This window comes from Oratosquilla oratoria, chromosome 15, assembly GCF_046742065.1.
Source record: "Oratosquilla oratoria isolate Oo_2021 chromosome 15, ASM4674206v1, whole genome shotgun sequence".
Lineage (NCBI taxonomy): Eukaryota > Metazoa > Arthropoda > Malacostraca > Stomatopoda > Squillidae > Oratosquilla > Oratosquilla oratoria.
Window position 1 is genome coordinate 28,719,793 of NC_134791.1, and position 10,882 is coordinate 28,730,674.

A 10,882-nucleotide genomic window follows, 5' to 3' on the forward strand; every position below is an offset into this window, starting at 1 on the left:
CTGAAATGGATTTCTAGAAAGAACAACGCTATGTAAATAAAGTAGCTCTTCCCCCTACAAGTTTCGGCTTGCATTTTATAAGTTTTCGCACAGTAGTGAGCAGTTCAATCAGTGGATAGACAGGTAAAAAAAAAAAATAATAATAATAAAATAGTGTAAACCCTTTCCAATTGAATTTGGTCAGTAACACCTCATAAATTCGATAATTCCTCTTGCTGATTGGACAACTTTGCGATCTTTCGTTAGCCCCACCCATTCACATGGTAAGTAAAGAGCACTTTGATAAGGATGGAATTTTTCTACCAATCATACACTGTATAAGTTAGGTTGCCCCATCCATACAAGTTTATGGCGCGCTTTCTTGGTGCACCAATAAAACATCTTGAGTGACAGCAGTAGCTTAGATGATAAAAATAAAGAAACTTAGATTTTCTTGACGACTAGCATATGCTTGCACACTGAAAGCCTCTTTAGTAAACGTTGATTAAAATAAAAAATTAATACTGTTTTTTGTTTTTCTTTATTTCTAATTTACGCTAATCGTTTTTAGCCACCGGGTGGAAATTTGGTCAGAAACAGCAACACAAGTTTTGTAGTTTCTCCTGCTATCGTAGCCTTTCGCGGGCTTTCGTTAGCCCCGCCCACTTACATGATAAGTAGGACGCACTTCAATATGGCAATTCTTGGAATTTCTACCAATCAATAGCGCCGTATAAGTTAGGTAACCCCTCCCACAATTTTTGTCATGAGTTTTGGCGCCATTATACTTCCTCTAACTTGCAATACGGCAAGACATTTCTAGTTCGTACTACACAAAGTGAAATTGATCAGAAACAGCAACGCATAATTTGGGTACTACATCTGGGTCATGGCATAACTTTTCACGGGCTTTCGTTAGCCCTGCCCACTTACATGATAAGGGTGAAATTTCTGTCAAATAGCACCGTATAAGTTAGGTGGGCCCCTCCACATTTTTTTTTTGTGGGGGAGGGGCGTTCCAGGTGCACGCACCCAAAATAAACATTATGATAGATGATAAAAAAAATATACTAGATGTTCTTTTCGTCAGTGCACTCGGGCACCATGCTTGAATAGAAGCGTCTTAACTGAAATGGATGAAAATGGAAAATAAATTATATATATATATATATATTATATATATATATTTTTATATTTATTTTTATATATTTTATATTATATTTTTTAGTCGTAATTGCGTTCGGAAGAAAATAAAGAGGATGGGAATTTGGTCAGAAACAGCAACGCATAAGTTTGGTTGTTTCTCCTGCTTACATCATAGCCTTTCGCGGGCTTTCGTTAGCCCCGCCCACTTACACGATAAGTACGCACTTCGTTAGATGGCACGGCAATTCTTGGAATTTCTACCAATCAATAGCGCTGTATAAGTTAGGTAACCCCTCCCACAATTTTTGTCATGAGTTTTGGCGCAACTATACTTCCTCTAACTAGCAATAGATGACAAGACATAAGTTCGTACCACACAAGATGGGAATTTGATCAGAAACAGTGACGCATAATTCATGAAATACATCTGGTTTATGGACTTTTCGCGGCATTTTTTCTAGATAATTATGGAAAGTGATTGTTTTTCTAGTTCCTACGACACAAGGTGGGAATGTGATTAGAAACAGCAACGCATAAACTTTGTCATTTCTCTTGTTTACTGTATAGCTTTTCGCGGGCTTTCGTTAGCCCCGCCTACTTACAGGATAAGTAGGTCGCACTTCAATAGATGGCAATGGGTAATTTTTATGTAAATAGGAGAAACGATCAAACTTATGCGTTGCTGTTTCTGACCAAATCCCATCCCCCCTTCCATACGGTGTCGCCTACGTAGGCGTCATACGCGAGGCATATATGTAGGCGTACCTGCGTGACCCCCATACTCTGTAAACTGGCTTCATCATATTTTCTATGGACCGGAGTGAAGAGGCTAGAGCCGAATAGCTTTGAAATATTGCTAGTAAACACTGCATATATCATTAACTAATTCATTGCAATATCAATAAAACTAAACAAAAAGCAAAAAGCAACATTTATTTGACCATCTTCATCCATTTCAATTTTAGTTTATTCAAGACGCTTTTATGCAGTGCGTACTGACGAAAATAAAATATACGCCAATCCGTAATGTTTATTTTAGGTGCACCTGGAAAACGACCCCCCCCCTAAGAAAAAAAAAAAAGTGTGGAGGGGGCTACCTAACTTATACGGCGCTATTTGACAGAAATTCCATCCTTATCGGCATGCCATCGACTGAAGCTTACTTTTCAGGTAAGTGGGCGGGGCTAACGAAAAGCCCGCGAGAAGTTATACCATAAACCAGATGTACTACCCAAATTATGCGTTGCTGTTTCTGATCAAATTGCCATCTTGTGTGGTACAAGTTAGAGGAAATTGCGCCAAAACTTATAACAAAATTTGTGGGAGGGGTTTACCTAACTTATACGGCGTTACTGATTGGTAGAAATTCCAAGATTTGTCATGCCATCTATCGAAGTGCGTCCTACTTATCGTGTAAGTGGGTGGGGCTAACGAAAGCCCGCGAAAGGCTATGATGTAAACAGGAGAAACGATCAAACTTATGTGTTGCTGTTTCTGACCAAATTCCCGTCTTGACTCCCTAGAAAACGATAAAAAAACTGAATACAACAAAATCAACATTTATTTTTTAATCATTTATTCATTTCAATTTTAGTTTTATTTAAGACGCTTTATATAAGCACTGACGACAAGAAAATCTAGATTTTTTTCTTATCAAAACGCGCTCTTATTAAAAGTAGACCTACTGCTGTCATGCCAGTTAACTCATGATTTTTATCTTGGGTGCACCTGGAAAGAGCTTCCCTCCCCCCCCCAAAAATAAAATAAAAATGTGGAGGGGGCTAAACTTATATGCTATTTGACAGATTCCATTCTTATTGCCATGCAATCCCTTACTAAGTGGGCGGGGCTAACGAAAACCCGCGAAAAGTTATGCCATGAACAGATGTACTACCCAAATTATGCGTTGTTGTTTTTTTATCAAACTTGTGTGGTACGAACTTCTTTTTGCCATCTATTGCAAGTTAGAGGAAGTATAAGTGTGTCAAAACTTGTGGGAGGGGCTACCTAGCTTATCGGGCGCTGATTGGTAGAAATCCCATCGTTATTTAAAAGAACTGCCATGCCACGTCCTATTTATCGTGTAAGTGGGCGGGGCTAACGAAAGCCCGCGAAAAGCTATGCTGTAAGCAGGAGGAACGACTCAGCTTATGCGTTGCTGTTTCTGACCAAATTTCCACCCTGTGCTCCAAACTTTTCCAGTTTGATAAAAAATTCTTATTTAAAGAGGCTTTCATTATGCAGGCATGTGCATTTGGCGCTGACGAGAAGAAAATTAATCATTTTTTTTATGTATCAACACGGGATCTAAGTAAAAATAGGCCTACTCATAGGCGCACCTAGAAAGCGCGCCAAAACATGTTTGTAATCCACAATAGGTTGAAATTCCATCCCGATCAAAGTGCTTTATTTATCATATAGTATAAAATAAAATAAAATAAAATCAGCCATCCTGAGTCCACTGCTGAACAAAGGCCTTATTCATAGCATTCCATGATTCACACGACCGTGCATCTCTGCCACGTCACTCCAGCAAACTTCTCGATCTTGTCTCTCCACCTTCCGTCCGATCTCCCTCTTCCACGCTTCCTATCTCGCGGCGTCCACTCGGTAACACACTTCCTCCATCGCTCATCAGTCGTTCGCACTATCTTACCTGCCCAATTCCACTTCCTCTCTTTTACTGCCTCCACAATATCTTTCACTCTAGTCTGCTCTCTCACCCAACATGCTCTCTTTCGGTCTCTCAGTGTATTCCCCCATCAATCTCCATTTTCCTCTGTGCAATCATTGTTTCCATCGCCCTCGTCAACTTCCAAGTCTCACACCCGTAAATTATTGCTGGTAGAATGCATTGATTGTAAACTTTACGTTTCAATCATAAAGGGAGTGCCTCTTAGGATTTTATTATACTTACCAAACACTTTCCAACCATGTCTTCGTCACTTTCACCATCTTGCTTATCGGGAAGATGGGAATTTGGTTAGAAACAGCAACGCATAAGTTTGGTCGTTTCTCCTGCTTACATCATAGCCTTTCGCGGGCTTTCGTTAGCCCCGCCCACTTACACGATAAGATGACATGGCTAACGAAAGCCCGCGAAAAGTTATGCCATAAACCAGATGTACTACCCAAATTATGCGTTTCTATTTCTGATCAAATTGCCATATTGTGTGGTACAACAAGTTAGGAATTGCGCCAAAACTTATGACAAAATTTGTGGGAGGGGTTACCTAACTTATACGGCATTATTGATTGGTAGAAATTCCAAGAATTGTCATGCCATCTATCGAAGTGCGTCCTACTTATCGTGTAAGTGGGTGGGGCTAAAGAAAGCCCGCGAAAGGCTATGATGTAAACAGAAGAAACGACCAAACTTATGTGTTGCTGTTTCTGACCATATTCCTGTCTGGAGCTTCCCTAGCAAACGATGAAAAAAAAACATACAACAAAATCAACATTTATTTTTTAATCTTTATTAATTTCAATTTTAGTTTATTTAAGACGCTTTATGTAAGCACTGGCGACAAGAAAATCTAGATTTTTTCATATCAAAACGCGTTCTAAATAAAAGTAGGCCTACTGCTGTCATGCCAGTTAACTCATGATTTTTATTTTGGGTGCACCTGGAAAGAGCTTCCCTCCCCCACAAAAGAAAAAAAAAATATATATATATAAATATAAAAAATATAAAAAATAAAAGTGTGGAGGGGGCTAAACTTATATGCTATTTGACAGAAATTCCATTCTTATTGCCCTTACTAAGTGGGCGGGGCTAACAAAATCCCACGAAAAGTTATGCTATGAACCAGATGTACCCAAACTATGCGTTGTTGTTTCTAATAAAACTTGTGTGGTACGAACTAGAAATTTCGTCTTTTTGCCATCTATTGCAAGTTAGAGGAAGTATAATTGTGCCAAAACTTGTGGGAGGGGCTACCTAGCTTATCGGGCGCTGATTGGTAGAAATCCCATCGTTATTTAAAAGAACCATGCCATCTATTGAAGTGCGTCCTATTTATCGTGTAAGTGGGCGGGGCTAACGAAAGCCCGCGAAAAGCTATGCTGTAAGCAGGAGGAACGACTCAGCTTATGCGTTGCTGTTTCTGACCAAATTTCCACCCTGTGTGGTCGCTCCAAATTTTCATTTTCCAGTTTGAATATTTCTTTCTTATTTAAAGAGTTTCATTATGCAAGCATGTGCATTTGGCGCTGACGAGAAGAAAATTAATCATTTTTTCTATCTATCAACACGCGATCTTAGTAAAAATAGGCCTACCGGTCACACCTGATAGGCGCACCTAGAAATCGCGCCAAAACATGTGTCTTCCACAAATGGTTGAAATTCCATCCCGATCAAAGTGCGCTTAGTTATCATATAAAATAAAATAAAATCAGCCATCCTGAGTCCACTGCTGAACAAAGGCCTCCTTTATAGCATTCCATGATTCACACGACCGTGCCATCCTCTGCCACGTCACTCCAGCAAACTTCTCGATCTCGTCTCTTCTCGTCCGGTCTCCCTCTTCCACGCTTCCTATCTCGCGTCGTCCACTCAGTAACACACTTCCTCCATCGCTCATCAGTCGTTCGCACTAACTTACCTGCCCAATTCCACTTCCTCTCTTTTACTGCCTCCACAATATCTTTCACTCTAGTCTGCTCTCTCACCCAACTTGCTCTCTTTCGGTCTCTCAGCGTTATTCTCATCATTGATCTCTCCATTCTCCTCTGTGCAGTCCTTAGCTTTGTTTCCATCGCCCTCGTCAGCTTCCAAGTCTCACACCCGTAAATTATTGCTGGTAGAATACATTGATTGTAAACTTTACATTTCAACCATAAAGGTAGAGAGCCTCTCAGGATTTTATTATACTTACCAAACACTTTCCAACCAATTGTAATGCGTCTCTTTATTTCATTATCATGATCTTTCGTCACTTTCACCATCTGGTTTAAATAATTATACTCTTCAACTTCCTCAAGACTCTCATCATCAATTACAATCTCTTTGCTTTGAACTTTCGTGTTGAACATTACTTTGGTTTTACTCTTATTCATTTTTAAACCTACTTTGAGACTTTCCTCGTTTAGATCGCTCAGCATACCTTGCAAGTCTTCTGCTCTTTCAGAGATAAGAATGATGTCATCCGCAAATCTTAGGTGGTTCAAATATTCGCCATTAATCTTCAAACCTTTCTTTTCCTAACTCAACCTTTCTGGAAATATCTTCTAAACAAGCTGTAAATAGTTTGGTTGAAATTGTATCGCCTTGACGTACTCCTTTCTCGATCTTGATCTTTTCTGTATCTTTATATAGTCGAACTATAGCGGTACCTTTCGTATAAACCTTTTCTAAAACGCTTACGATCTGTTCGTTTGTACCCTGTTTGCGTAGCGAGTTAGTATTGCTATTTGTTCTACCGAGTCAAAGGTCTTCTCGTAATCTACAAAAGCCAAACACAGAGGTATATTGTACGAGTATTCTGTCGTTTTCTCGATTAGTTGGTTTATCGCCTGCATATGGTCTAAAGTTGAATATCCGCATCTAAAGCCTGCCTGTTCTCTCGGTTAGTTTCCATCTAAAACTTGACTTAGTTTATTTGTAAGGATCTTGGAGAATACTTTATATACGTTTGATAGCAAGCTAATCGGTCAATAGTTACTAAGGTCCTTCTGGTCTACTTTTTTATGAAGCAAAATCACTATAGCATTGCACCACGCATCAGGAACGCTTTCTTGACGTAAGCACTGGGTGTACAACTCAGCTAATTTAATATGAACTATTTTACCTGCGTCTTTCAACAGATCTATCGATATACCATCTTCCCCTGGTGCTTTTCCACGTTTCATAGTTTTTAGATAAAATTCTACTTCTTCCTTTGTAACCTCTGGTACACTACTAACGTCTACACATGAATTTACTGACTCAACTACGGTCTTCGACGAATAAAGCTCTTGGTAAAATTCTTCTACTCTTTTTACCATTTTGTCTCTACATTTAGTTATTTCTCCATTTCTATCTTTCAAACATATCATTTGCTGTCTTTCTAAAGCATGTCTGCGCTCGGTCACTTTAATACTTTTACATTTCCGAATAGTTTCCTCTATTTCATCCATGTTTCTCTTTCTTTTCTCTAATCTCTGTCTTTTCTTGATAAGCTTGTTTAGTTCTACTAAACAAGTAAAAAAAAAAAAAAAAAAAAAAGTATTTATCATATAAGTGGGCGGATTTAACGAAAGACCACGAAGTCATCCAATGAGCCAAAGGAACGACCGAATTTATGAGGTGCTGTTTCTGACCAAATTCAACTGGAACTGCCTATTCGTATTTTTTTCACCTGTCCTGCCTGATTTGAACTGTGCAGCTTATAAAATGCAAGCTAAAAACTTGTAGCGTTGTTCTTTTTAAAAATCCATTTCAGAAATCTGATATATTCATCGAACTGCCCCCACCAACTTATGCACTATTGATAACATAATTTTTTTTAAAACCGCTTTGCCGTCAGTCGATTTCTTTACAAAATATTTTGAAGGAATTCGTGAAGGCACTCCAAAACTCATGCTATTAAACAAGATCATGCCTCCTAAATCATAGTGGGATGTAAACTGAATAATTTTTTTTGTATCATAAGAGATAATTTATACAACGCTATTGATTGGATTTTTTTCTCATCAACAGTGCCGCATATTGGATGTTTGTCGAACAGGCACGATGCAGATAGCTTAGAAAACATTATATTTTTTTTAAGACACCAATGGGGGTATATTTAGATGCAAAAGAAGAAATTTACCAAAATTTTTATTCAAATTTCACATTTCAACCAGTAAATTACATTTGATGTTCGCTCTAAAAACAAATGAATAAATAGATATATAAATAAAGAATCCGACAGATCATTATAGAATAAGTAAACTATAACTCACGATGGGAAACGGTCCAGAATCATGGTCCATAGGAAAGATCATAAAGACCTTAGTAATTATTGACAAGTTAAGTAATATCTGAGATAATATTCTATTTGTGGATGATTTCTCCAAAGGAGGATCTGGATTGTGAGTCTGGATTCATCAGTCTTCATTGGTGGCAGTGCTGATACCTCGGTGGTCGAGGTAGGCACTATTGCTATAGGCAGCACATGCTGACTCCAAGGCATGGGCTTCTCATGCACATTGTGCGAATTTGCACAGAGTACACACTTCTTTTTATTGCAAGAATCTATACAACACTTACGCGGGTCACAACCCACTACTTCCTAGGAAGTCAATTACAGACTTTTACAATAAAACTAATTAACCTAAAATTGTATATACATGGGGAATAGTGGTGATAGTGTAGGCACCGTAGATTTGGGTGTGTCAGCATCTTCTCTCCTTGGAGCTCACACAACAGCCAAAAGTCTTCCTTGTTTCGGGCGTACACCGATGTCACCGTCCACATTGTCCACTTGTCGGTGCTCTCCTGCCTTCCTGTCTGCCATGTCGCTTCCGACAAACCATTCCGTCCAGGGACCCAGGTAAGGACGACCAGTCGTCCTTGCTGAAAAAGAAAATACGTTGGTGAGTGTAGTCTTAGGAGCTTATATCATAGTCAATTGTCATTTTGTAGTCAGATACAGAAGGGGAAAAAAGACATCATCTAGGGCAGCGTTTCTCAACCAGGGTTCCCCGGAACCCTAAGGTTCCGCAAAAGGTCCCTAAGAGTTCCGCGAAAACAAGTGAGATAAGCTAATGCTGGCCACCACTGCCCGCTGGACCTGCCGGAGACGCTTCTACTGCCGACGGACCACCCCCTCCTGCAGCTGCCGTTGGGTCTACCGCCAGACCAGCCCTCTACTGCAGCTGCCGCCTTTGGGTCTACAGCCGCCACTGCCGCCACTCGGGAGATCCTGCCACTGCTGCCGCTCCGACGCTGGGCCTACTGCCGCCTCCTGGAGCCGCTACCGCCGCCCAGGTGCTACTGCCGCTGTCGGAGTTGGTGCCCCTCCCGCCCACGCCCCGGACCTCCTGCCGCCTGCAGGTTCTACTGCCGCCCTGCCCGAGGCGAACCTCTGCTCGGCTGCCGCCTCACTGTTCCCTAGGGAGGCGAACCTCTGCCCGACCGCGGTCCGCCAGACTGTCTCCAGGAAAGGCGTACCTCTGCCCAGCCGCCGCCTCGCTGTTCTCTGGATAAGCCAACCTATGCCCGGCCGCCGCCTCGCTGTTCTATGGACAGGCGAACCTCTGCCCGGCCACCGCCTTATAGTTCCCTGGAGAGGCGAACCTCTGCCCACCCGCGGTTGTCTCCACGCCTCACTTTTCCCTGGAGAGACGAATCTCTGCCCGACGCTGCCTCGTCTTCAGTCTTTCTAGGACCCAATTCTCTGTTCATTTATAGTGCCCGACAGTGTTATTTAATTGCCAAGGGGTATTACTTATAGTGCCCAGGATTATTAACTATAGTGCCCAACTATTTATGGTGTCCAATAGTGTTACTTGTGGTGCCCAGGATTATCCATTGTGTTAGTGATACCGCCCAACTTAGTGTCTAATGTGTGCTCGCGTTAGTGCTCCATACCATACTGTGCTAGTGCCCCATATAGTGTAAGTGTGTTAGTGCCCGTTATTGTTAGTGACAGTGACAATTTCGTCCCGCGAAGATGGCTCACGAAGCCACAACAGCAGTCTCCTTCCGTGCACCTGCATTCTGCTCCCAGGACCCGTCCATGTGGTTCTCCATCTTGGAATGCAATTTTAAGGCGTCTTTGATTACTGTTAGCCTCACTAAATTTTCGCATACAACTGCTGTACTGCCACCTGATGTCTTATCACAGGTTTCGGATATCATCACAAAAGCTGTCAAGTCTAACACTCCTTATGAAGATCTCAAGAAAGCTGTCCTAATGCGCCTTCAGAATACAATAGCGGTTCGTCTCCAAGAGCTCCTCAGCAAAGAAGAACTCGGGAATGAGAGACCCTCTGATCTATTTCGACGGATGAAAACACTGTTGGCAGAGAAGTGCGATTCCTTTGGCAAGGAAGTCTTCAAACAATTATTCTACCAACGGTTGCCTCCTGTGACACAACGTAGCCTATTCACCGTCAAGGACACCCTTGCCGTCGATGCACTAGCCAACCTTGCCGATGAATTTATGGGAATTATTCCACTAACACAATCGTCTGCCGTCTCGACCGTCACTGCAAAAGAATCCAAGCAACTTGCCGATCTTGTTTCTTAATTTTCTCTGCAAGTTCAGCAGATGCAGAAACGGCTTGACAATCTCTCACGTTCCCGCTCATATTCTCGACAGCGTTTCCGGCGCAGATCACACTCTAGGAACCGTACTTCGCAATCTCCGGTATGCTTCTACCATCAGAAGTTTTGAACTGTAGCCAACAAGTGTAAAGCTCCATGCACCTACGCTAAGCCTTTAAACCCCAGCAACGAGCATTAACGGCGCATAGTGCTCGTATCTCCTCAGCGCTGCTTCATCTATACGACCCACTTTCGAACACAAAGTTCCTGGTCGACTCTGGTTCCGATGTCTGTGTTTTGCCAGCCCGAGCATGTCAAAAGTCTCTGCCTCCAATCTTGCACCTCTACGCAGCCAACGGTACCAAGATTCCCGTGCACAAGCGCCATACTATGCAACTCAACCTTAAGCTCCGCCGTTCCTTCGAGTGGACCTTTTATGTTGGAGATGTCTCCCAGCCCATCTTAGGTGCTGATTTCCTGTCTCACTATGGCCTCTTGGTAGACTTAAAAGGCCGTAAATTGCTT

At 41.7% G+C, this 10,882-nt stretch overlaps 1 pseudogene; it reads left to right on the forward strand.

The window, feature by feature from the left end:
• Nucleotides 1–9,761: 9,761 nt before the first annotated feature.
• On the forward strand, nt 9,762–10,556 carry LOC143033504 (uncharacterized; annotated as a pseudogene).
• Nucleotides 10,557–10,882: the final 326 nt, after the last annotated feature.